The sequence below is a fragment of the Chiloscyllium plagiosum genome, unplaced genomic scaffold (genome assembly GCF_037043375.1).
Source record: "Chiloscyllium plagiosum isolate Xiang-an unplaced genomic scaffold, Cpla_swu_hap1 HiC_scaffold_13, whole genome shotgun sequence".
Classification (NCBI taxonomy): domain Eukaryota; kingdom Metazoa; phylum Chordata; class Chondrichthyes; order Orectolobiformes; family Hemiscylliidae; genus Chiloscyllium; species Chiloscyllium plagiosum.
In genome coordinates this window covers 19,315,025-19,341,008 of record NW_028270151.1, presented here as the reverse complement: position 1 = coordinate 19,341,008, position 25,984 = coordinate 19,315,025, and the positions used below count along the sequence as shown (strand labels likewise).

Sequence of the window (25,984 nt, the reverse complement as noted above, 5' to 3'; positions counted from 1 at the left end):
CTCAATAGTTCTGGCAGCATCTGTGGAGAAAAAGCAGAGTTCTCATTTCAGGTGCAAAGACCCGTATTCAGAACTGGCAGAGCAATTTTCAGAGTAATTCTGGAGAAGGGTCACTGGACATAAAATATTCACTCTACAGCTCTCTCCATAGATGCTGCCAGATGTGCTGAGTTTCTCCAGCAATTTCTGTTTTCGTTTCAGATTTCCAACTTTTTTTTTGAAGACAAGGATTATTTTTGGTGGGAGTACTGCACAAGGGGCACTTTGGAATCTGTGACAGCATATTTTGTAGAATGGGATCATATTTTACGGTGTGTTCCAAAAACTCTAAATCTGTGCAAATATTTTGGATTTATTCAATGTTATCTTAATTTATTTTATAAAATACACTTTCACTTTACTGTCAATCGATCAAGTCAGATTTCAATCTGGAATCTGACTTGTCCAATAATTACATTTGTTGGGGTCATAACAGCATCCAGAATGGCCCTGGAACTGAGTGGTTTCATGATGCAACTTCTGATGGCAGTTAAGAGTCAACCATATTGCTGCAAGTTAGGAGTCATATGCAGCCACAGTAGGTAACCATAGCAGACATCCTTCCCTAAAAGATACTCAAAAAGTGAATTGGATTTAAAAAATAAATCGCTACGTAATTGTCATTAGATTTTATCAAATTCAAATTTCACCATGGTGGAATTCAAACACATATTCCCAAAGCAGTAGCCTGGGATTCCAGAATACTGTCCCAGTGGACCCTCCAACCCCAAGGCATCAATGTGGATTTCACAATTTTCCTCATTTCCCCACTCCCACCTTATCCCAGATCCAACCTTCCAACTCAGCACCGCCTCCATGACTTGTCCTATCTGTCCATCTTCCTTCCCTTCTATCCACTCCACCCTTCCCTCCTACCTATCACCATTACCCCCACCTCCATCCACCTCTTGCACTCTCAGCTACCTTCCCCCCAGCCCCACCCCCTTCCCATTTATCTCTCCACCCCTGAAGTCCCCTGCCTCATTTCTGATGAAGGGCGTTTGCCTGAAATGTCGATTTTCCTGCTGTGCTTTTCCAGCACCATTCTCTCGACTCTAATCTTAAGTATCTGCAGTCCTCATTTTCACCTTGTTGAATTTTCTGTATTGAAGTACTCAGCACATATGAAATGTATTAGTTAATTGCAAGGCTCTTTGGGCCATCCTGAGATTTGAAAGTTGCTTTCAAATGTGATCTTTTTGGGTTTTTTTGATAGTGATGGAGGCAGAATCAGGTTAGGAAATCAATGTTGTCACTTATAAACTTCAGTAATATCCCACAAGGCAGAAAAACTCAAATATTTCATAGCTCTTGTAAGAATTGTGAATTCTCTGGTAACTAATACTATTGTCACTGGCCCATACACTTAGAAGCACACATACAATGCAAAGCATGCAAGATTCATTAGGTCATGATCTTCAAGTTCAAGGTGAATAGATGATTCAGTTATGGAATGTTCTGATATATCTGTTCTAAAAGCATTCGATCTACCTTTCTTACCTGCTGCCTACATGATAGTATGCATGTTTGAAACTAATAAGCTAGCCTTCATATTTAGCAAGACTCTCTCCTCCATAATGTGACTCACAGTCCCAACCATTCCAAACCTATGGAAGATTACTCTCTAATACTCCAATTGGCAAATGTTATTGCTGCTGGAGCTCTTATCAGCAATTGCTTGCTTTGTGTCTGTGTAGTAACTTGTTATCAGCTAAAGCTTCTCTGACTGGAATTTCTTTTCACTTACCATGTCCTTCATTGATTAAGCAAAAATTAAAGCTGAAGAATTAATCATCTCCTCGCAAAACTGCATTATAAAGGGTCAAGGCTCTCCTGAATAGGTATTCAACATGATATATGGCTGTCAACCTGCAATGATCTCTGGAATATAAATGCATCAACTTCAAAAGAGTTCAGAATAAAGAGACAACTCTTCCTCTTCACACTAGGAGATACACTTAGTCCAGAATTAATCCAGAATCTGGGATGCTCACACTGTACAATGCTGTCACCAGCCTCATGCCAATGAACAAACCCCAGGTCATGATATTTTCCACTGTTTCCCACTGATGGAGCATCCAGAATAGGTGGATGCTGTGAGGCAGCAGTATTTTGTCTTTTTTAGGAGAGATTTTAAGACATAGGCACCAAAGCCAATAAAGTAAACAGCTTGTGAAGTCTTGTTTTTTTTAAAGTTGCAACAAAAGAAGCAGCTGAGTGTGACTCACAGACCAGGATTTCTCAGTTTTTTTTTACTTTTAAGTTCAGCAGAAGTTGCTGGAGATTTGAAGAAGTAGAAACTATCTTTTCCCTCTCTCGGTTACAGTTAGAAGCAGGGGTTTCTCTCTATTGGGCTACTTGGGCGACAAATCTATTTTCTAACCAAGGGATATGTTTATGGGATATGACTATATTGGAACAGTTGATTAGTAATATTTATAGTATCTTTTATTCTGTTAAGTTTTGCAAGAGAGTTATGTTATTCTAAATTCTTCCTTTCGGTGAGATTTCAGCAAGACATGGGTTGTCAAAATATCCTGGGCCGGATTTCCACAACTGGAATCACAGAATCATAGAATCTCGCAATATGGAAGGAGGCCAGTAAACCCATCATGACTGTTCTAGACCTCTGAAAGAATTATCTGAAATAACTCCACAGAGGCCTGTATCCCGTCACCAAGTCACACTTTACTTACATATAGCAAGTACTTAACCTCTTTTAAAATATCAGGATGTCTGACATTCCTGTTTTTAATCTATCTGCCAGGGCTCCCTGATTTGACCAGATTAACAGCCCCAATCAGGGAACTCATATTCTATGAGGTCCTCCTGGCTGACCTCCTTACAATCACTGCACGATTCAATTAGTTTAATTCCCCTGCTCTTTCCCCGTAGTCCTGCAAATATTTTTCCATCATGGGTTGATCCAATTCCCTCTGAAAAATTACTATTGAGTATATTTAAACCACTCACTCAAGAACTGTATTCCAGATAAAACTTGCTGTTCTCCATGTTTCTCATCAACCTTCCTAATGTTACTTCTGGATCTTGTGTCAACCACCGTAAATCTGATTCAGGGCTATAGGGATAGGGTAGGGGTGGATCTAGGTGAGGGTCTTAGGAGGGTTGGTGTGGACTCAATGGGTTGAATGGCCTGCTACTACACTATGGTACTTCTGTGAATTCCATGATGATGTTCTATGAATTTTTTCACTGTTGCATAGAACCAGTGGGGCTTTGAGGCGTGACCTTATAGAGGTTTACAAAATCATGACGGGTATTATGACAATGCTGTGGTTTTAAGAGGTTAGAATCATAGAATCCCTACAGTGTGGAAACAGGCCCTTCAGCCCAACAAATCCACACTGACCCTCTGAAGACTACCCATCCACACCCATTCCCCTCCCCTATCTTTACCCCTGACTAATGTATCATCCCTGAACACAATGGGCAATTTAGCATGGCCAATTCACCTAAGCTGCACATCTTTAGACTGTGGGAAGAAACCGGAGCACCTGGAGGAAACCCACACAGACACAGGGAAATGTGAAAACTCCACACATACAGTCGACCGAGGCTGGAATTGAACCCGGCTCCTGGTGCTGTGAGGCAGCAGTATTTTGTCATTTTTAGGAGAGATTTTAAGACATAGGCACCAAAGCCAGTAAAGTAAACAGCTTGTGAAGTCTTGGTTTTTTTAAAGTTGCAACAAAAGAAGCAGCCTGGCAGAGTGTGACTCACAGAGCAGGATTTCTTAGTTTTTTAAACTTTTAGGTTCAGCAGAAGTTGCTGGAGTTTTGAAGAAGTAGAAACTATCCTTTCCCTCTCTCGGTTACAGCTAGAAGCTGGGGTTTCTTTCTACTGGGCTACTTGGGCAACAAATCTATTTTCTAACCAAGGAGTATGTTTATGGGATATGACTATATTGGAACAGTTAATTAGTGATATTTATAGTATCTTTTATTCTGTTAAGTTTTGCAAGAGAGTTATGCTATTCTAAATTCTTCCTTTTGTTGTATCCTAAGTATAGAGTTTGAATAAATGGTATTTTGCTTAATGACGAGCAGCTTGACCAATCAAATTGCATGTGGAACACAATATGTTACATTTGCATTTGAAATAAGAAAAAGTTAAGGTCTAAGCTACCTTCTTAGGATATTTTGAAGGGGTCCATAACAGTATAGATAAGGTGAGTGGCAGGTGTCTTTTCCCTAGGGTGGGGGATTTCAAGACTAAAGCCCATATTTTTAAGGTGAGAAGAGAAAGATTTAAAAAAGACACGAGGAGCAACATTTTTACACAAACAGCAGTTCGTGTGTGGAATGAACTTCCAGGTGAAGTAGTGCTTGTGGGTACAGTTACAACATTTAAAAGATATTTGGATTAGTACTTGAATAAGAAACGTTTGGAAGGATATGGGCCAAGTGCAGGCAGGCGGGACTGGTTCAGACTGGGATTATGTTCGGCACGGATTGGGTGGACTGTAGGGTCTGTTTTTGTGCTATGTGTCTCTATGACTCTTCTGTTGTCAAACCCATTTGATTCCTCCAGTATTTTCTGCTTTAAATTCAGATTTCCAGCATCCCCAGGATTTTTGCTTTTATTATCTTCAATCTGATTTTGGTTGCTGACCCAATGACAACAGTTTGTCCTTCGTCATTCTACCAAAAGTCTTCATGATTTTGAATCCAGTATGTTCACAGTTCCCTTATGCTTGGATTCATTCCAGGAAATCTATATTACATCTTTCCAAGGCCTTAACATCTTTTCAAAGTGTAGTGCACTGAATTTTACGCAATATTTCTGGTATGACCCAGTCAGTGCTTCATCAAGGTCTACCTTAACTTACTTGAGCTTTTGTTCTCTCTATCTATTAATAAAGTCAAGTATCTCGTATGTTTTTTTCACAGATTTCTCAAATTATCTTGTCATCTTCAAAGCTTTGTACACATCTACACCCCCGGGTCTTTCTTTTCTTGCGTCCCATTTTAAAATTATAGCATTTAGTTTAAATTGCGTCTCCTCATTCTTACTAAAATGAATCATTTCACACCTTTCTGTGATAAATTACACTTGTCTTGTGTCTTTCCATTTCACCAAATGCTTGTCTATCTAATGCCCTTCCAAAAACGGTTACTTTCTTCCTTATGCTTTAATAAGTTTCTGACTTTTGAGTCATCCATTAAGTTTAAAATGGTCCCCATTTACCCAAAGTCCAGAATTGCTATCATAAGTTAAATAGGTAAGTGAATGTTCAATTCACTCCAGATTCACCTGTCTATGGGCCAGGCCAAGGGTTAAAATGAAAGCCTCTGGGGTGTCAGACAGGGGAAGATCTGCATTATACATTGCTCTCCAAATGTCTTGATTTCCTTGGTGCCTTTCTAGTAGTCCTGAATCCTGAAAAACAAGTGAATCTGTGCTGGTGGAGAACACCACTAGGAACGTAGAAACATAGAATATAGGAGCAGGAGTAGGCCTTGTGACCTGTTGAACTTAACGTTGCTGTTAAAATAGATCATGGCTGATCATTTGTCTCTGCACCATCTTTCTCCAGAACTCCAAATTCTTTGGTAACATTAGTCTCATTATCATAAAAGACTTTCGTTCTCAACAGCCCCCCTCAGCAGAGATGTGGTGACCCTCAGGTAAAACCACCATTGATTGTCTCTCTGCAGAGAAAGCAGCTCTAAGATCCTCTGGGGCTATGGCAACTTTACCTTTCCTTTAGTCTCCAGAAATGTATTGATCACATTCTTCAACCTGCTCAATGATTGAGCTTCCATTACCTACTGGGATAGATATTTTCCAAGGTTCACCAACTTCTGAGTGAAGAAATTCCTTCTCAACTCAATATTTAATGCTTGCCCCTGTGCCCCCGGTTCTAGAATTAGCAGTCACTTACCAGGAACCATCCTATCCGCAGCTACCCTGCCAGGCCCTGTAAGAATTTTATAAGTTTCAAAGTGATTATGATTAGATTAGATTCCCTACAGTGTGGAACAAGGCCCTTCGGCCCACCAAGTCCACACCGACCCTCCAAAGAGTAACCCACCACCCCCCCCCTCTGACTAATGCACCTAACAACTAGGAACAATTTAGCATGGCCAATTCGCCTGACCTGCACATCTTTTGGAATGTGGGAGGAAACCGGAGGACACGGGGAGAATGTGCAAACTCCACACAGATAGTCACTCAAGGGTAGAATCAAACCTGGGACCCTGGCACTGTGAGGCAGCAGTGCTAACTAGTTAGTGATTATCTCGCTATTTATTAAAGACTGCCAGCATAGTTTCCCTCTTCTCATGAGACAATAATGATAGCCCAGGGAATGGACTGGTGAACCTCTGTTGCACTCCCTCTGTTTCAGGAGCAAGGAATTAATAGCATCAAGAATGAAACAAGAACATTCTCACCTGCTGCCTGTTGTAGCTCGAGAAATATTTGACCAATGTTCATCGCCAGAAAAGTTGAGAGCTTCATGTCAAAGAAAAGAGAAAACTGAGGAAATTTGATAAATGGCTTTAAATTAATGAAGGAGCTCATTGTGGGTTGATGTATGGAAGATCGCCAAAGCTTTTCCAAAACGATTACATGCCTTCCTTCATAGGAAGCAATTGGAATATGAGCCCCACTACGACTTGGATAAATTGGATAGTCTTTCAGGTGGAGTTAAGAGTGTGGTGCTGGAAAAGCACAGCAGTTCAGGCAGTGTCCAAGGAGCAGGAAAATCGATGTTTTGGGCAAAAGCCCTTCATCAAAGTAATATTCATAGATATATTTGAATATCAGTATACACCAGTTGGGATAAATATTCTTGTCTGTGCAGTAAATTCTATGATTATAAAATTTGTATGCTGAACCCTGAGATAACAGAGTTGAAAGTGCCATTGCAATGCTGGCTAGACCACTTCAGAGAGAAATTCAGAATCAATCAGGTCTCAGACCTATTAGTAAAGATACAAAGCCTGTAATCAGGGCAGCTTCTGATGTTGTGTTGTGCAACGGGAATGTTTATATAGTGTATATATTTATATTTCAATGAAGTAAATTACAGCAGATGTGAAAAAAATCCCTTTAAATTGCTGATGGGGATATAAACTGCAGCTCAAATAATTAATTTATCTCAGTTTCAAGTGCAGACGTGAAAAACATTAATGCAAAACCAACAAGCCTTAGGCAGAGCTTGAGATCAGAAAGAACTTACTTTCTCTGCAGATCGGATGGTTTGTGGAATAACCCATAGTCACTGGTCAAAATAGATGCAGGTGACAAGTGAATTCACTCTTGAAAAGTCCAAAAATCCTTCATGAAAATTCAATCAATGGAATGCACAATCTGAGAACGTCAGCCTGAAACTCTTATGACCCAGAGATAGACAGTCGAATCAGCCTCCCTACCTCCATATTCACAACACAGTTAAATTGATATCCTCAAAGATCTTAAAATTAATCGAATGGTTTCTAACCAGACTTTTTTTTATTAACTGCTCTCAGACTTTATGAATAATCGATACTAGACAGCAGGTCTATAGTTTAATCCAAAAAACCTATCAATTTATTCACAATATGGTAATCATAGCAAAGTTAAACAATAAAGTAATCTAATTCAAATTTGTTTTCAGCACCCATTCTCACACAACAGACAGGCAACAAATACAGTTAAGGGATGAATTAAAAATTAAAAATAAACAGAACTGGCCAAATTACTTAAGCAGTTTCCAGGATGGTATGCCTCACAGGTGCACTCTGATGAAGATTCAGCAATGCTTACAACTTAGTTTCTCTTCTCTGGACTTCCAATAGTTGATGATGGGAGGTCCAGCAGGGACCTTTCAAACCTTCATGCTATCACATTAATAACCAAACTTCTCCTTTCAAAAACCCCCGGTTCAAAAGAACTCTAGTCCCTTCCTCTGTTTGACTGGCATCTTCTCTCCCAGGCTTGCTGGCAACAATTCCAAGTACTGACCTCATTAATGTCCAAATGTCTGCTGGGTGTTTTTGCACATGGCCACTCAAACTTCAAGCATCTAAAGAGTCTTTTGACTCAGAAGCAACTTGCAAATAACATTCATGCTTGGCCTCAAAAACAAATAACATCTTGTTTGCTCTTTTCTTTGCCACAAACTGTCACTTGTGGTCCAAAGGTCACCTTTTAGCTCTCAGCTCACAGATCACAGCTCCAAATCAAAGATTGATGAAAGAGAGAGAAACATTAGCAAGAGTAATGACAGTCTGTAGAATGGACAGAATGAGTGAGGATCTGTTCCCCAAGTGGAATTTTGTCTCTCTCTCTCTCTCTCTTTCTCTTTCTCTCTTTCTTTCTCAGAGACTCAGAAGAGAGATTGTGATTAGAGCAGCATAACAAAGGGGAGTGGAGACAGTGGAAAAGTTCATCAAAATGGTTATAGGCAGAGAGGCAAGAGGACAGGATTGGTGGGGCTAATGGGGGAAGAGGAAAAGTGGAAGCAAGGATGATCGGAAAGAGACATGGGGAATGGATCTGTTGGATTGGGATGGAGAAAAGCTCGGATTTGGCAGGCGGGTCAAGCTCAAGGAAGGAGACAGAGACTAAAAGGGAAAAGTAGGGATTGCAAAAGGGTGAGAGGGACTCAAAATGCTTTCATGGGGGGGGGGGGGGGGGTAGTGCAGGCAGACAGCCTGTGAAAGATAGAAAGGGATGCAGAGGAGAGAAATATGGATACAAAGGAATTTTTCAAGGAATGATGCATAGTAAAATGGGGTAGAAATCACACCCATAGTGGTAGGGTTGGCAATTACTGTGGTGAGTTTGGTAAGAAAGGACAAGAAAATCCATCAAACAATGAGGTGAGATCCCCTCCCGGAAACTGTAATCAACTCAGACTGTAATCAAATCAAAAGCATCATATGATTCAGCCACTTTTTTAAGTAAAAGCAGCATAGTTCTCCCCAGTGCCTTGGCCAATATTTATTCCTTAATTCACATCACTATATTAAAAAAACAAATTATCTGTTCATTATCATTGTTGTTTATGGGGGTTAGCTGTGTATAGATTAACTGCTGCGTTTCCAACATTGCAACAGTGGCTTTATCTCTAAAGGCACATCATTGATTGTAATATGCATTGGAATGGCCTCAGGGTCTGAAAACTTCAGTTTAAATACAAGCCCTTTGTTTGAGTTATCTGCCTAAACCATTAATAATCTCAGAATGAGTGGTCCGACTGACTGTAAAAGCACTGACAGTGTGTTCAGTATTTCATGTTCCAAGGATAGTTCCTTATTAAATTCATTGCACTAGTTACGGTCATCTACCATGAACATCTAGTGAAATAGGAGCAGAATAATTTTATTTATCACTCCTGTAAATCACCTGGTGTTGCTAAGGAGACAGATTAACACGTCACAGATCACATAGCACCAAGTGCTGTGAGCTGTGAGCTTCTGGCTGGATAGCAGTAGTTTGTAATCACTCACATTTAGAGGCACACAGTATTAATGCCAACAGCATTGAGTCAAAGTTACTCATTCTTATGGGTGGGAATTTTGGATCCTGATGAAGATGGACACAGTAGCAAGCACACCATTTAACTGTCATTCCTAGCAACAGGTTCATGATTGCTCAACACTGGACAAAGTCTGACCAGCAATGAAACTAATTTACACACGTGGTCAACTGAAATTGCTTTTATATATGGTTTGGTGGAAGCACATGGGCTGCATGAGGCATCAGATATTGCCCAGATGCCAAGGTTGCAGCAACACAAAGGGGTGTCAGTCTTAATACGCCTTAAAATCTGATGTACCCAGAAAAGGTAAGATGACTCAATCATTCGCATACTGATGCCATTCGGCACGTAGAAGATGGGGAGCAAGTAAACAGGATGTGTCAGGCACTGGAGGCATTCATGCCCCTCCAGCAGTAGTGGTGCCAAAAGGAGAAGGCAGTGGCCGATGTCAAACTTTAGAAACTTTGAGGGGAGGTCCCCTCCATCTTGAGGCACTGTCTCTCATACTTACCTGAGAAATAGTCTTGTGCTTCATGGATATCAGATTCACGAGTCAAACATGAGTGGTGTAGTGAATTAAATAAGAATTGATTAAGAATTTATTAAGAAATAAGAATTTATTAAGAAATAAGAATGCAATAAAGAGGAATCCTTGAAATGAGAAACCCTCCATTTCCAAATTTTGCATCCCTTCCTTCATTGAGTGGCGAGCATGCCTCTGGCCTCCTCTTTGCCAATTTGAGGTAAACCTCAAAAGGATAACTGTTCATTCCACTGTGCGGGATTTGGGCCCACAGCTGACTGAACAAAATCCAGGAGGGATGTCCTGTCCTGGGAGTGGAATGTGTTTTCTTGGCATGATATTAGAGGGTGAGAGGGGAAAGATATAAAAGAGACCTAAGGGGCAACTTTTTCACACAGAGGGTGGTATGGATATGGAATGAGCTGACAGAGGAAGTGATGGAGGCTGGTACAATTGCAACATTTAGGAGGCATTTGGGTGGGTATATGAATAGGAAGGGTTTGGAGGGATATGGGCTGGGTGCTGGCAGGTAGGACTAGATTGGGTTGGGATATCTGGTCAGCATGGACGGGTTGGACCGAAGGGTCTGTTTCCATGCTGTACATCTCTATGGCTCTATGACCCTATAAGTGTGGCACTGAGGGACTGCTATATCGTCTAGAGGTAGTTTTCCTCTTTGAGATGAGATGTTAATGGAGGAGTTGTCTGAATTTTCGTGGCATCATTAAGAAAAGAATAGCCATGCCTGCTCAAGTCCTGCTCAAAATTATGTGCATGCTTGCCTACTCAGGTGGCCTGCAATACAAGATAAAACCTGAAAGAACTGTGGATGCTGAAAATCAGAAATGAAAACAGAAATTGATGGAAAAGTTCAGCATTTCTGGAAGCATCTGTGAAGAGAAATCAAAGTTAATGGTTCAGATCTGGTGAGCCTTCCTCAGAACTGATGGTAGCTCAGAAAATGTCAGTTTATATGCAGAAGATAGGTGGGGGGAGGGGGGAAGGAGTAAACGATAGGTGGGGATAGAGCCCAGATAGAGAGAAGGACAACTGGACAGACAAAACAGTCAATAACAATATGTCTGGGGGGTGGTAAGTAGCTGTCATTGGAGACCGTTAGTGGCTAACAATAAGTAGTGTGTATTGGCAACAAGTCCTGGTGTGTGTGATTGGGAGCTGGGACATGGAGGGTTTCAGATCCTAAATTATTGAACTTGATGCTGAACCCAAGCAGGATATGAGATGTTGTTCTTTCAACTTCCGCTGAGCTTCACTGGAGCTCTGCAGCAAGCCTGAGACAGAGATGTTGACCAGGGAGCAGGATGGTGTATTAAAGTGGCAGGAAACTGGAAGCTCAGGGCTTTTTTGCGGGCAGAATGTAGGTGTTCTGTGAAGTAGTCACTCACTCAACGCTTTGTTTCCCCAATTTAGAGGAAAACACATTGTGAGCAGCGATGGCAGTGGACTACATTGTGAGAAGTGCAGGTAAAGCACTGCTTCACCTGGAAGGTACGTTTGGGCTCTTGGGTATTGAGGAGGGAGGAAGTAAATGGGTAGGTGTCACACCTTTGGGGGTTGCAGGAGAAGATGCAGTGGGGCTGTGAGAGTGCAGTGGGGTTGGCTAGGGTGGTGGGAGTGATGGAAGAACCTGCAATACTAATTGCACTTTGAAGGTTCTTGATTATTTGTGGCAGATGTTGGGGTATCCTGAAAATGTGTTAAGGTTTCCTCTGAAAGTATTTGCAGTCGCTCCTTTGTAATGTAACTAGCCAGAGGGACCTGAGGAAATTTTTCCAAAAATTCATAAATAATTGTCCCTGCACACAAGCTTAACTTCTCCACATAAGAATATAAGAGCTAAGAACAGGATTAGGCAATTCAACCCCTTGAGCCTGCTCCATCACTTAATATGATTAATGCTGATCCTATCTCAGCATCAACTCCACTTTCCTGCCTGGTTGTCATAACCAAAATTAAATTCGTATTTCAGTATCTGGCCTGGGAGGATTGCAAACACCCATCCCCTGTCATTCTGGATTACAAATCTAGTGACTTCGTCAAATCACCTCCCCTAATCACGTGCATTAATAATCGTCTGATTTCCAGTAGCATTGAACATAGACCATACTGTATGCAATCTCTCTTTGTAGAACTGTATCTCTTTTTATTGTAAACTCTTTTTAAACTTACAAACCGATTGAGAATCTTATGTAAAATGTCAGTGTGGCAACTTGTTGTGACTTGCAAACCAACCCTCGATCTGCATAATTACTTTAACAGTGATTTTTATTTCACGGCCATCGTCATTTGATTACATCATTTTTAGATAGAATTTGAATGTCTACATGGAAATTTGCCAAGTTCTAATTACTTTATTTTTGAAATAAAGATGCCACATTGAATTCACAGAGCCCTCTTATAAAACCTCTGAGGACTTGAGTTTTGAAGAATTGTTTACAATATAATTTATTTCAATTCTGTGGATTCCCATGTATTTTATTTTCTTAACAGTCCTTTTGGACATTGGAGTTTTTTACAGCAAGGCATTTCTTGGAAAGACATGGTTTCAACGAACATAAGACAACGAACTGTGGATGCTTGAGAACTGAAACAAACGAAAACAGAAAGTGGGGGCAAAACTCAGCAGGTCTGACAGCATCTGTAGAGAGAAAACAGAGTTTTTTGAGTCCAGTAACCCATTTTCAGAACATTGTTTCAACTAATGTCTGGCCTGATTCCTGATGAAGGGCTTTTGCCCGAAACGTCGATTCCCCCTCTCCTCGGATGCTGCCTGACCTGCTGTGCTTTTCCAGCATCACTCTAATCTTGACTTTAATCTCCAGCATTGAAGTACCCACATCTGCCTAATGTCTGGACTTGTTCACTGGAACTTATCTGCCTGGATTTTTATGATTGCCAGACAGATCGTTTCTGGTTGAACAGTGTTTTGGAGGTGTTCGGAGTTGGTGTCCCCCTTGCTAAGGAAATAACCTTCCTAACACAGATCTCCTGTTTCTGAATACGAATCCTTTGGTAACTGTGAACTGTGATACCTGGGACTAATTGACCTGCTCACATATGAATTCCTGGTGGGAATTTGTCATGATGTTTCCTGAATGACTACCATTGCAAAAATCCTACAGAAAAATGTATGTGACCTGCTCAAACAGGCCAAAAGCCCAGTCCAAAAGCCATCTAAACCACCATTCTTTTCATCTTCAAGCACTAGATGTGTTTTTGTGCGTGAGAAAGACAGGATATTTAGAACAATAGGTATTTATGTTTTCATATTTCAAGCTAATTAGCTTCACATCTTTGCTGAATTAATAAAACAAATGGTTGTTTTATTAATTCAAGAAACCTGGTTGGTGGACCACTGTTATTTTAAATCTATTTATAGCTAAAACATATAGATATAAATAGTGTCATTGTTTAGTGAACAAATCATCTCAATTTATGTTCTAACCAGTAGAGTACTGGGAGAGGGGTTAGCAGTGGTGGTGGCTGAATGATATTATCACTGACCATTATTCCAGAGACCCAGGTAATGTTCGAGAGACCTATGTTAAAATCCTGTCATGGCAGATGATGAATTCAATACTAATCTGGAATTAAGAATCTAATGGTGACTATAAAATCATTGTCACTTCTTTGGAGAAAACCAAACCATCTGGTTCACTAATATCCTTCAGGAAAGGATATCTACTGGCCTTGTCTGGTCTACATGTGATACAGCAATGTGATTGATACTTAACAGACCTCCGGATAATTTGAGATTGGCAATAAATGCTGGTCCAGCCAGCAATATCCACCCCCGTGAATGAATGAAACAAAGACTATGCACTTCCCTCAATTCAATTATAGCATTCCACAATCCTTTATTTGAAACTGTGATACTATGGCTTTAAGAGCTGTATTTTGACCATTGTTACTGAAGTAAGGTTGAGACAGACGTGGCCAGCAGTCTGCTCCAAAGGCAATAAAATAAACAGTTTGTGAGGCCTGGGATTTTTTTTTTTGGAACTGTAGAAGCACCTGGACTGGATAGGGTCAAGGTCCCACAGAACCAGGATTTTTACTTTCAGTTTTCAGCAGTTGCTGGGGCCTTGAAGCTTGATGTGGAAGTTTTTATTCCTCTCTCTCTTCCCGCTAAAAACTGGGGTTCTCTTCCTGCTGCTAGGATTGAATCTGAAGCAATCTATTTTAATGTATTTGCTTTGGCCAAGGATGTTTTTTTTAATTGGATGTTTCTACATTGAAATAGTTAATTAGTAGTAGTTAATAGATATAATGCCTTGTTAAGCATTTTGATAGAGTTACAGTTAATTTTATTTTTATTTTTTTCAGTGTTTTACTTATAATCTATGAATAAAGTGTGTTTTATTTCAAGAGTGGTAGTTTGACCAGTCTAATTGCATCCGGAACACAATGCCTTCCAATAACCTTTAAAATAAGAAAAAGTTAGGTCTAGACTATCTTCTTAATGTACTTTGAGGGAGTTTGGTCTGGTCCACAACAAAACTCTGTGTCGAAAAGCTTGACTTAGAATCCACATTATAAAAATAAATAATTTGTCTCCCTCAACATCATTATCAGACAATCAATTAAAGCAGATTATTGTATACACATCTCAATTCATTGAGTTTCTTGAAGAAGTAACAAGGAGGATTGATGAGGGCAGAGTGGTGGACGTGATCTGTATCGACTTTGGAAAGGTGTTCGACAAGGTTCCTCATGGGAGACTGGTTAGCAAGGTTAGATCTCATGGAATACAGGAGAATTAGCCTTTTGGATACAGAACTGGCTTGAAGGTAGAAGACAGAGGGTGGTAGTGGAATGTTGCTGTTCAGACTGGAGGCCTGTGACCGATGGTGTGCCACAAGGATCGGTGCTGGGTCCACTGCTTTTCATCATTTATATAAATGATTTGGATGGGAACATAGGAGGTATAGTTAGTAAATTTGCAGATGACACCAAAATTAGAGGTGTAGTGGACAGCGAAGAAAGTTCACTCAGTGTACAACAGGATCTTGATCAGATGGGTCAGTAGGCTGAGGAGTGGCAGGTGGAGTTTAATTCAGATAAATGTGAGGTGTGCATAGTTCTACAAAGAGAGATTGCGTATCATATGATCTATGTGCAATGCTGTTGGAAATCAGACAATTACCTGTACATGTGATTAGGGGAGGTGACAGGATAATGATAAAGTCACTAGACTTGTAATCCAGAATGTCAAGAGATAGGAGTTCACAATCTCATCAGGCAGATGTTGAAATATGAATTTAATTTTAGTTATGACAACCAAAATGAAATCGGAGTAGGACTTATACACTTAATGGTAAGATCCTGTGGAGTGTTACTGAATAAAGAGACCTTGGAGTTCAGGTTCATAATTCCTTGAAAATAAAGACACAGGTAGATAGGATAGTGAAGAAGGCATTTGGTATGCTTTCCTTTATTGGTCAGAGCATTGAGTATAGGGGTTGGGAGGTCATGTTGTGGCTGTACAGGACATTAAGTAGGCCACTTTTGGAATATTGAGTGCATTTCTGGTCTCCTTCCTATCAGAAGGATGTTGTGGAACTTGAAAGGGTTCAGAAAAGATTTACAAGGATGTACCTGGGTTGGATGGTTTGAGTGATAGGGAGAGGCTGATCAGGCTGGGGCTGTTTTTCCTGGAATGTCGGAGGCTGAGAGGTGACCTTATAGTGGTTTATAAAATCATGAGGATTGGATAAATGTACAAAGTCTTTTTCCTGGGGTAGGGAAGTCCAGAATTAGAAGGCATAGGTTTAGGGTGAGAAGGAAAAAATTTAAGGGCCAACTTTTTCACACAGAGGGTGGTGCATGCATGGAATGAGCTGCCAGAGGAAGTGGTGGAGCTGGTACAATTGCAGCGGTTAAAAGGCATCTGGATGAGTATATGAATAGGATGGGTATAGAGGGATATGGGCCAAGTGCTGGCAAATGGGACTAGATTAGGTTAGGATACCTGGTGGACATGGACAAGCTGGACCAAAGGGTGTGTTTCTGTGCTGTACCCTATGACTCTAATTTAAATATTTACATGAAGCCTGTTTCTACAAGAAATAAAATTGAATTGATAACTACCACTGAGAACATTGCTTTTGAATTTGACTCGATAAGATCCTGAAGAACAATATTGTTTTAAAACCTTTCAAGTAGATTAACAAAAGTTTTTTTATTACATTGTGCATTGTTATATCAAAAAGTCTCAAACAGCTTCACATGGTGACCTAGTTTTATGATGCAGGCATGTTACAACTGTAGACAGATTAGTGCAGGACTTACAAAACCTGGGGCATAAATCACATTGTTAAATTCAGGGGACTGTTTCACTAAGATTACTGTTTCAGAATCTTTGTGGCTTTGGAGTGCCGTAGATTTGGCTATTTGCCATGTTTGAAAAGTACTCTAATTAACATCCCAGTAATGAGTCATGATGACCTGGACATGCCAGTCCCTGTGAATCATGTACAGACCTCACTTTCTCTCTTTAAAGTACTATGGTGAGAGACATTTTAAGGAAGATTGCCGTTATGCCGTGCATTTTCTACCTCAGAACTCCTTACAGTCAATTAAACATTTTGTTTACTTAGTTACTGTTGTAATGTAATATATAAAATGAACAATTTATGCACATAATGCTCCTGCAACCAAAAATATATTAAGGATCAAAGCATGTATTTTTAATTATGTTAATCTAGGAATACATTTTTGCTCACAAACTAGCAGAATCAGCATGCTTCTGTTTGAAATAGTGCTGTGGGATTTTTATATCAAGATGAGGAGCCCCTGCTTAATTCTTCATCTGAAAGATGGCACCTCCAACAGTTCAATGCTGCCTTAGCAGTGCATTGGGAAGTTTATACTCAAGTCTTTGGAGTCAAATTGAACCCTACAGAATCACAGGATCACAAATGTTATTGAGCAGAGGGTGATTCAGTCCACCATATCAGCACCGGCTCTTCAATTCACATCATCACCATTCTCCAACATTGGCCCCATATGCTTGCACATTATTTTGATTTGATTTGATTTGATTTATTGTCATCACATGTACCTAAGTACAGTGAAAAACTATGGTTTGTAAGCAGTATAGGTGGGTCATAGCAAACAAGGATACACAGATCATAGGGTGCTTAGACAGAGTGAGGCATACAAGGTTTCAGCTGCATAGTAGGTGTGCATCTATCCAAATAAACATCCAATACCCTCTCAAATTCCTCAACTGAATCAATCTTCATCATATTTCAAAGCCGTGCATTCCAGACTCTAACTACTCACTGAGTGAACATGTTTTTTCTCGCATCACCTTTTAAATTTGTACCTTGTCCTTTTTGTTCCTTTTCTGACTTGGAACAGATTTGCCCTTTCAGCCTTTTCAGGTCTGCTCATGATTTTGAAAATCTCTATCAGAACTCCTCTTAGACACGGTAGCTCTGTGGGTGGGGGCGACACGGTGGCTCAGTGGTTAGCACTGCTGCCTCATAGCACCAAGGTCCCAGGTTTGTTTCCAGCCTCGGCTGACTGTCTGTGTGGAGTTTGCACATTCTCCCCATATCTGCGTGGATTTCCTCCGGGTGCTCCAGTTTCCTCCCACAGTCCAAAGATGTGCAGGTCAGGTGAATTGGCCATGCTAAATTGCTCATAGTGTTGGGTGCAATAGTCAGAGGGAAATGGGACTGGGTGGGTTATTCTGTGGAGGGTCAGTGGGGACTTGTTGGGCCGAAGGGCCTGTTTCCACACTGTAGGGAATCTAATCTAATCTTATTGTCTCCAAGGAGAATAGTCCCAACTTCTTCAATTCTCATACTGGCATCAGACTCAGAGGCCAGAGCTCTAATTGCTGAGTCGCAATGAATATCTCTCGTCTCAGTCGCTTACTGCCATTTTCTTGCCTCCTCTCCTTTCAGTGGTGATTTTCTTGCTAGCTTGTTCCCTCAACACCTGCCATCCTGTAGTTCCTCATCCACCTGGCTACTCTCTACAGTGAGAGACCAGTGAGTATCAGAAAGCTGCAGATGTATAGCAGAAATAGTCAGTACATCAGATATATGCTGATGTCTATGACACACACAGGCTACTTTCCATTCTCTTCAACGAGCTCACAAATATCTCCTTCTCTTTGACAATGACGCAGATTGTGGGCCATGCAGCAAGACATTGAATTCCAAATCAAATCAGCTGATTGACTGACTGGGTGGCACAGTGGCTCAGTGGTTAGCACTGCTGCCTCACAGCTCCCGGCACCTGGGTTTGATTCCAGCCTCAGGTGACTGTAGTATGTGGAGTTTGCACATGCTCCACGTGTCTGTGTGGGATTCCTCCAGGTGATCCGGTTTCCTCCCACAGTACAAAGATGTGGATTGGCCATGCTAAATTGCCCATAGCATCTAGGGATGTATAGGTTAGGTGGATTAGCCAAAGGAAATGCTGAGTTACAGGGCTAGGGAAGTGGGGTGGTTTGCTCTTCAGGGGCTCGGTGTGGACTCAATGTGCCAAATGGCTTGCTTCCGCACTGTAGGGATTCTAAAGTTGGATTGCACTTGGATCAGGACACAACCGTAGTGGCTATCCACTATGCTAGCTTCAGGTTAGATGGTTGCTGTGTTGATTGAGGGACTGTAATTGGTGATAAATGAAAATAACAGTACAAAATAAATATAAGAGGCTTTATTCACCACTGTAAACATTTTTTATTCACTTATGGGAGGTGGGCATCATTGGCTGGCCACCAACTATTGTCCATCCCTAGGTTGCCCTTGTGAAGGTGGTTGTGAGCTGCTTTCTTGAACCACTGCAGTCCATCTGCTGTAGTTTGAGTTTAAAATCAGATCAGCCATGACTTTTTGAATGGCGGAGCAGGCTAGAAGGGCTGAGTGGCCTACTGTTGATCCTTGGTTATTTGTTCCCTCCCCATGCTGCTTGTGGGAACCTCACCACCCCACTTACTGAAGCTGGACTTCAACCCAACACATTTTGCATGCTACAAACAGTTTAACAAACAGCATTATTAATTGAAATTTTCTCCCAGCTCTGAGGGGGTTCTGGACTGACGCTGTTTGTATCATTTTGTCCCTCAGTGAAGGAGATCAGCCTTGAGCAGTTACATCAAGTGTTACATTCAAGAAACTCACGGGCACAATGTGACTAAATTAAATAGTGATATTTGGCAGAGTTTAATTAGATTCACTTTAACAGCACCATTAATCTTCAAGTTAATGCTGACCAGGAGAAAATTCCACTTTATTGAACCTGTGCTTGTCGAACTGCTGATGAGTTGAAATCCTAAGTTAATAGCGTTTGATAATTATGTCCTTCATTCTCAGCACTGGTGTTGTTTATCTGCCAATTCTCTGGAGGTTTGCCCAGTTCAAATCTAATATTTTCTTAATGCATTGGCTAAGTCACAAACACATAATCAGCATTTATACTTTGACACTTATTTAATTTGGGCTCAAGGAGATCAATATCAGTCCATCTGCTTGCTATATTTATGTGGATAAATTGCGAAGTCATGACAAAACTGAACTTTTCCCTTGTGGTCGAGTCAAAATCTTAGAGCATTGAATATTCACCATTTAACACAGAGATGAGCAAGAATTTCTTTTCTCAAAAGGTCATGAATCTGTGGAACCTTTTTTTGCCCCAGAGGGCTGTTGAAGCTGGACAGATTTCTAATCACTAAGGAAAACAAGGGCTATGGGGATAAGGCAGATAAATGGAGTTGAGCAGATCAGCATAATTTTTAGTTCAACCAGCCATGATTTGGCCAGTGTGTGCAGCAAGATTAGATTGCTTATGTGTGGAAACAGGCCCTTCGGCCCAACAAATCCACAACACCTAACACTACAGGCAATTTAGCATGGCCAATTCACCTAACCTACACATTTTTGGACTGTGGGAGGAAACCCACACAGACACAGGGCAAATGTGCAAATGCCACACAGTCAGTCACCTGAGGCAGGAATTGAACCCTGGTCTCTAGCGCTGCGAGGCAATAGTGCTAACCACTGTGCCACCGTACCACCCATACTCTTGTGGAATGGCAGAGCAAACTAGATGGGCAGAAAGGCTTAGTGCTACTCCTACATTTATAATCTCTTATGGTCTCGTTGAGGCTGTGCATATTAGGAAACTGTGAGTGGGAACTAAGTGAAAAAAATAGATCTTTTGGTCTTTCTCGAAAACAAGTAATGTTTAATGTTAGAGCTAGATGAATTAGTTCAACCATTTTTATAATTGAAAAATTTAATTATCCCTATTTTCTTTATGGTAAATTATATCCAATTAACCTAACCCATGTTTCTAATGGATATTATCCAATTATCACAATTTGTTTTGTACTAGATATTGTTCAATTACCACAATCTACTTCGCAATCGATATCGTCTAATCCAAAGCACTATTGCAATTTATGGTGTGCAATTATCATAATCTCCTTTGTAGCATATGATGTTGAACCATGTCAATTCATTTTATGATAGCTGAGGACTAATATAATCACTGAGTGAATCTGAATTGTTCCGATCTGAATTTCTCCAGTCTCCTGTATATCACAGATGTTTATATTGCAATATGAGTAGAGAATGCAACTGATTCTGCAGTTGAATTGAACTGAATTGAATTTATTGTCATATGTACCAAGGCACAGGGCAAAACTTTATCTTGTGAGCGATACAGATAGATCACATAGTTAAGTAGCATGGATAAGTAAATAATAGATAAACAGTGGCAAAAACAAAAATACAGGTACAGGCGAATGTTAAGAGTTTGTGAGTCCATTCAGTATTCTAACAACAGTAGGGTAGAAACTGTTTCCAAACCAGATGGAGCGTGGGTTCAGGCTTCTGTACTTTCTCCACAATGGATGGTAGAGGTTGTAGAAAGACATTGCCAGGGTGGGATGAATCTTTGAGAATGCTGGCGGCCTTTCCTTGACAGTGGGCCTAGTTGATCTATTCTATAGATGGGAGGTTGGCCTTTGGTCTGGTATTTGGAGATGCAGTCATGGGTATACAGTGAGTACAGAGAAAGACCACAGAACGAGGACACACCACAACCAAAAGGACTAGCCACACTACTATACATCAGGAGCATCTCGGAACTGACAGCCAGACTACTGCGACCCCTAGGACTCATAACGGCACACAAAAACCAACAGCCACGCTCAGACAACAACTCACCAGAACGAAGGACCCGATACCCAACATGAGCAAGACAAATGTAGTGTACAAAATACCATGCAAGGACTGCACAAAACACTATATAGGACAAACAGGAAGACAGCTAACAATCCGCATACATGAACATCAACTAGCCACGAAACGACACGACCAGCTATCCTTAGTAGCCACACACGCAGACAACAAGCAACATGAATTTGACTGGGACAACACTACTATCATAGGGCAAGCCAGACAGAGAACAGCCAGGGAATTCCTAGAGGCATGGCATTCATCCACAAACTCCATCAACAAACACATCGACCTGGACCCAATATACCAACCACTACAGCGGACAGCTGAAAATGACAACCGGAAGCGGCAGGGACAGACCACTATAAACACCGGAGGAAACATCAAAGAAGCGCTTCGCAGGAGGCTCCCAAGCACTAGCCAGGGGAAGAAACGTTTGCAACAAAAACTTCCAGCTCGGCGAACAGAACCACAACAACGAGCACCCGAGCTACAAATCTTCGCACAAACTTTGCTTTACGTTTGACTATTGTGGATTTTACTGGTGAACAGTGCATTCTGTGAGACTGAGGGTAATAAGGACAGGACGTATTATGCTGAACTCTGTGTTTTCTGCACATTTCTTAGAAGTATGGATTAACGTAATACGGATGGTTGTCAAGCACAACTTGTGTAAAACACTTGACGTTTTGAATAAGGCAGTTAATGTGTCAATGACTAGTGCTACTTTTTAATTTGTCACACAAAGGATACTTGGTGAAATACTGAATCTCTAGAATGTAATCATGCCCTTGGACATAGAAAATATCAGTGTCGATCTTGCACCACAGCTCAGGAGGAATCTTATAACGGAGGGATTCTCTCAATTGTTGATGCTGGTGGAGTTGATTTATTTTCTTCATTTTCATCGATGCCTTTATGAACACTGGGTCAATATATGGATTTGTGCAGCTATCCCTTGTGGTTACTCCTAGTTCATCCCTGAATGATTAGAATGACTGTACTAGACTGTACCAACTTATTCACTGCTTTCAGGGCATCCACTGAAGATGATCTTTTAGAGTTTTTGCAGCTGGTCATTGTTTGGTGTAGCTTGCTAAAGTTGCAATGCTTGGCTGTGACCAAAAAATACAAAATCGATGTTAAAACTACCTTCATTCTCAGAGTCAATAATATCCACTTGTAGGAATATCTTTGTTCTTAGTGGGTTTTGGAAGTCAGCTTACAGCATTGAAAAAAGTCAGTATGGAAGCTGATTTGTATTGTGTATCTAACTTGTACTCTTTGAACATTGCAAATAGCCACTGGCGCTATGGAGGTCCACTAGTGTATAGCTTTTGACAGAACATTTCGAACAGTTTGTGTTTGGTATAAGTAATGAAATTCTTGCTGAATAGGTATATGCGCACAGTTATATCATAAAAACTACAGCAGGAGTCTCACTTTCAATGTTGAAATAACTGTCCTGAAGCTTTTCAGTGCAAGTTGGCAAATTCCCACACAATACAAGTTTCAAGGCAACATTTGATCATGAGAGTGAGATTGAGAACACCATGGGGAAAATCGTGCCTCGAATGTATCTAATTATTTCTTCTTGAGTTACATTCTCATTTCCCCAGTTTCCTTCATGCCTTCCATGTTATCATTTTGGCTTCCACATCCTGCTTTATACTTGAATAAGTTTTTATCCTCCCAATGCAAAATTTATTAATCTTCCTTGTTCTTTCATCTCTGTCAAATTCTAAAGATGAATTCTTGAAAGTATAAAAATGGTAGATTTCAAATTAGCTTAGTAGACCTCCTAATGAGTGTTGTGAAAACGAATTTAGCAGCAGTGTTAATTGCCTCTTAGGAAAATAAATGATTGGATTCAATATTGCTCTCATTTGCAGTTACTATTCTGAATTCATGCATGCTTTGAATTTAACTAGCAGTGCATTTAACTTCAAGGAAAAGGGCTCAAAGGCTGGTTAATTAAATGCAAAGATCAAACACGCTCAGATAAAAAGAAATGCCAAAACATGAATCTCAGTTCTTAGCTACAGTAGATCTAATGATGTCTAATGCTTGAGTGATTGAAGATTCAAGCAGTGAAGACACTAAAAAGTGTTAAATGATGGTTATGAGGAATAGTTAATATCTATTCTAGCTAAGCCACTGCTTTCTTGTAATATGATAAAAGCAGTCAATGTGAGCACAGGGATGATTTTTACAGGTCAATCACTTGGATGAGATAACAGGAGATGAACCTATACATTAAGGCTCTGTGCCATTTACAGTGGGCTACACAACATTGCTTGGTAGTGATTTCTTGGGTGGCAGGAAGATGCTGGATGGGCTGCCTACCTATGGTCCAACGGGCCCCTTAGGTAGACCTCAATTAAAGGCCTTGTCATGTCCCTATCCAATCTTACAATGGCAGGAGAGGCCTGAGTCAAACGTATAGCCCTGAGGGCTGCTGATCAGTTGAAATGGAGAATTCGTGAGGAATGGGGTTCAATCAGATGCCCCACCCCAACAGTTTTGATCCCTCTTCATCCACCTCTACTTCTGCCTTGTTCAATATGTCTCCTGCACCTTTTCACTGAGGTCTGTCAGCCTGATCCTTGTGGAGTCTTAGACTTGCTTGAATGTTTAGCTCCATTGCTGTATGCAACCAGCTGCCATACAATACCAGCGGTCTCTATAACTCCCAATTGGTGCTGCGATTATACAAATAGCCGTCCATTTCATGAAGTGGGACAACCTCCTGGAGCTGGATGGAAATAGCCTCTCATATGAACTATATGGCTGCAGCTTTGAAAATTAGAGGAGTGAAGTGGCTAAGATGAGGCAGCCTCATCTCACCTTAATTTACACTGGGGTGCAGAGAGCCCATCCTCAATGTAATATTCAGCTTAGAGAGAGAGTGTGTGTGCATATAAAACCTTGAGTTGCATCAGGTTTACATCGATGGAAGGAAATTGTGTTTTCTACAGATTTTTGTATAAACACATACATAACCCCACCCCTACACACATACCTTTACACCACTCCACCATCACTCCCCATTCACTCCCCACACACACACACAGAATTGGACGCACTTCTTTATTTGCAGTTTAATACCTTGGTGGAAAGTTAAAACTGATACAAGTGTCAAATAAATTTAATTATTCTCTTTCTTTATTGAGAGTAGTATAGAATAGCAGAATAACTCTGAGCCAATAGATGCAGTGAATGTGCATTTCAGGTGCAGCAGCAGACCATTCAGTCTCCTGTGGTCCTTGGCTATGAAAATCCAGTGCAAAATGAGTACAGATAACTTCAACCTAGATCCTAATGGACTGGACCTACCAAACTAAAGTGTGTTCATTTGTCAGCTTCATTAGTGAGGTGTTAATGTGGATTACATCTGGAACATGGAGTAAAGTACACTCTGATACATGAAGGAAAGCTCTCTCAGTCTCAAACTCTGGAATGTTTTCAACCAGAAAGTAAGGGATTCAAATCCCACTTTAAAGACTGTGCCAGAATGCAACGTGATAATCTGAGTACAGCACTGCCAAAACTGTCATCTTTCAATTTAGATGTTTATCTGAGGGTCTATCTGTCCACTGAGATGGATGTAGATCTCATACTGCTATTTCAGTGAAGAGGAGGGCAGTAATATTTATCACTAACTTCACTAAAATAGATTATCTGCCCACTGTTATTTGTGGGAGCTTTCTGGCCATACATTAGCTGCTGAATTTCTGGATTAAAACGAAAAGTAGTGATTATGTTTCGAAAGAACCTTCGACTGCAGAGCAAGTTAAGACATCCAACGGTCATGCAAGGTGCTTTTTTATGTCTTTGGAACTGCAGCGAGTGGCGGAAAGTAATGGAAAAAGCAGGTTAGGGATGATCAAGTGCAACAGAAGGGAAAATTAAATGGCAAAGGAAATGAGAGATCACAGAACAAAGGCAAAGAGCATGGCAATGGTTGTAGACAGGTAAATCAAATAGGGATGTTATTAGCAGAATATAGACCATCTCTGCTGAAAAAACAACTAGGAAAATCAGAGACCATCTTAAAGTTTCTCCGTTCCTCACCCAATACCCACACATTGACACATGCAGTCACCAACTGGGTGGAATGTTGCTAAGTCATGATTAACATATCAGAAGAACAGTGGGCACTGCTCCCTCACAACGCCAGGGACCCGGGTTTGATTCTAGCCTCAGGCGACCGTCTGTGTAGAGTTTGCATATTCTCCCATATCTGTATGGGTTTCCTCTGGGTGCTCTGGCTCCCACTGTCCAAAGATGTGCAGGTTAGGTGAATTGGCCATGCTAAATTGCCCATAGTGTTCAGGGATGTGTAGGTTAGGTGCATTAATCAGGGGGAGTATAGAGTAATAGGGTAGGGGAAGGGTCTGGGTGGGTTACTCTTTGAAGGGTCGGTGTAGACTTGTTGGACCAAATGGCCTGTTTCCATATTGTAGGGATTCTACGAATAGTCAGTGGACTTGAAACATTAACTCTGCTTTCTCTGCACTGATGCTGGCAGACCTGCTGAGTTTGTCCAGAAACTTTTGCTTTTGTGTCATGACAACAAGTTGTTGGCACAAAACTGGGTTAGCTAAGGCACTTGCCTCAATTATAATATGGGCATCACAGGATGAGCAGGTGGTCACTATTGCAGAGCCCAAAAGTGGGTGAAGGGCCCTGAAAGGCTGGAGCCAT

General features: G+C 40.9%; 1 long non-coding RNA gene across 1 annotated transcript in view; it reads left to right on the top strand.

The window, feature by feature from the left end:
- The window catches only part of LOC148148259 (uncharacterized), a 71,818-nt gene that overhangs the window by 27,363 nt on the left and 18,471 nt on the right, over positions 1–25,984 (top strand). Inside the window, exon 2 of the long non-coding RNA XR_015759111.1 lies at positions 11,487–11,564. This is a non-coding gene — a long non-coding RNA (uncharacterized LOC148148259). The remainder of the gene's footprint in view (positions 1–11,486; positions 11,565–25,984) is intronic.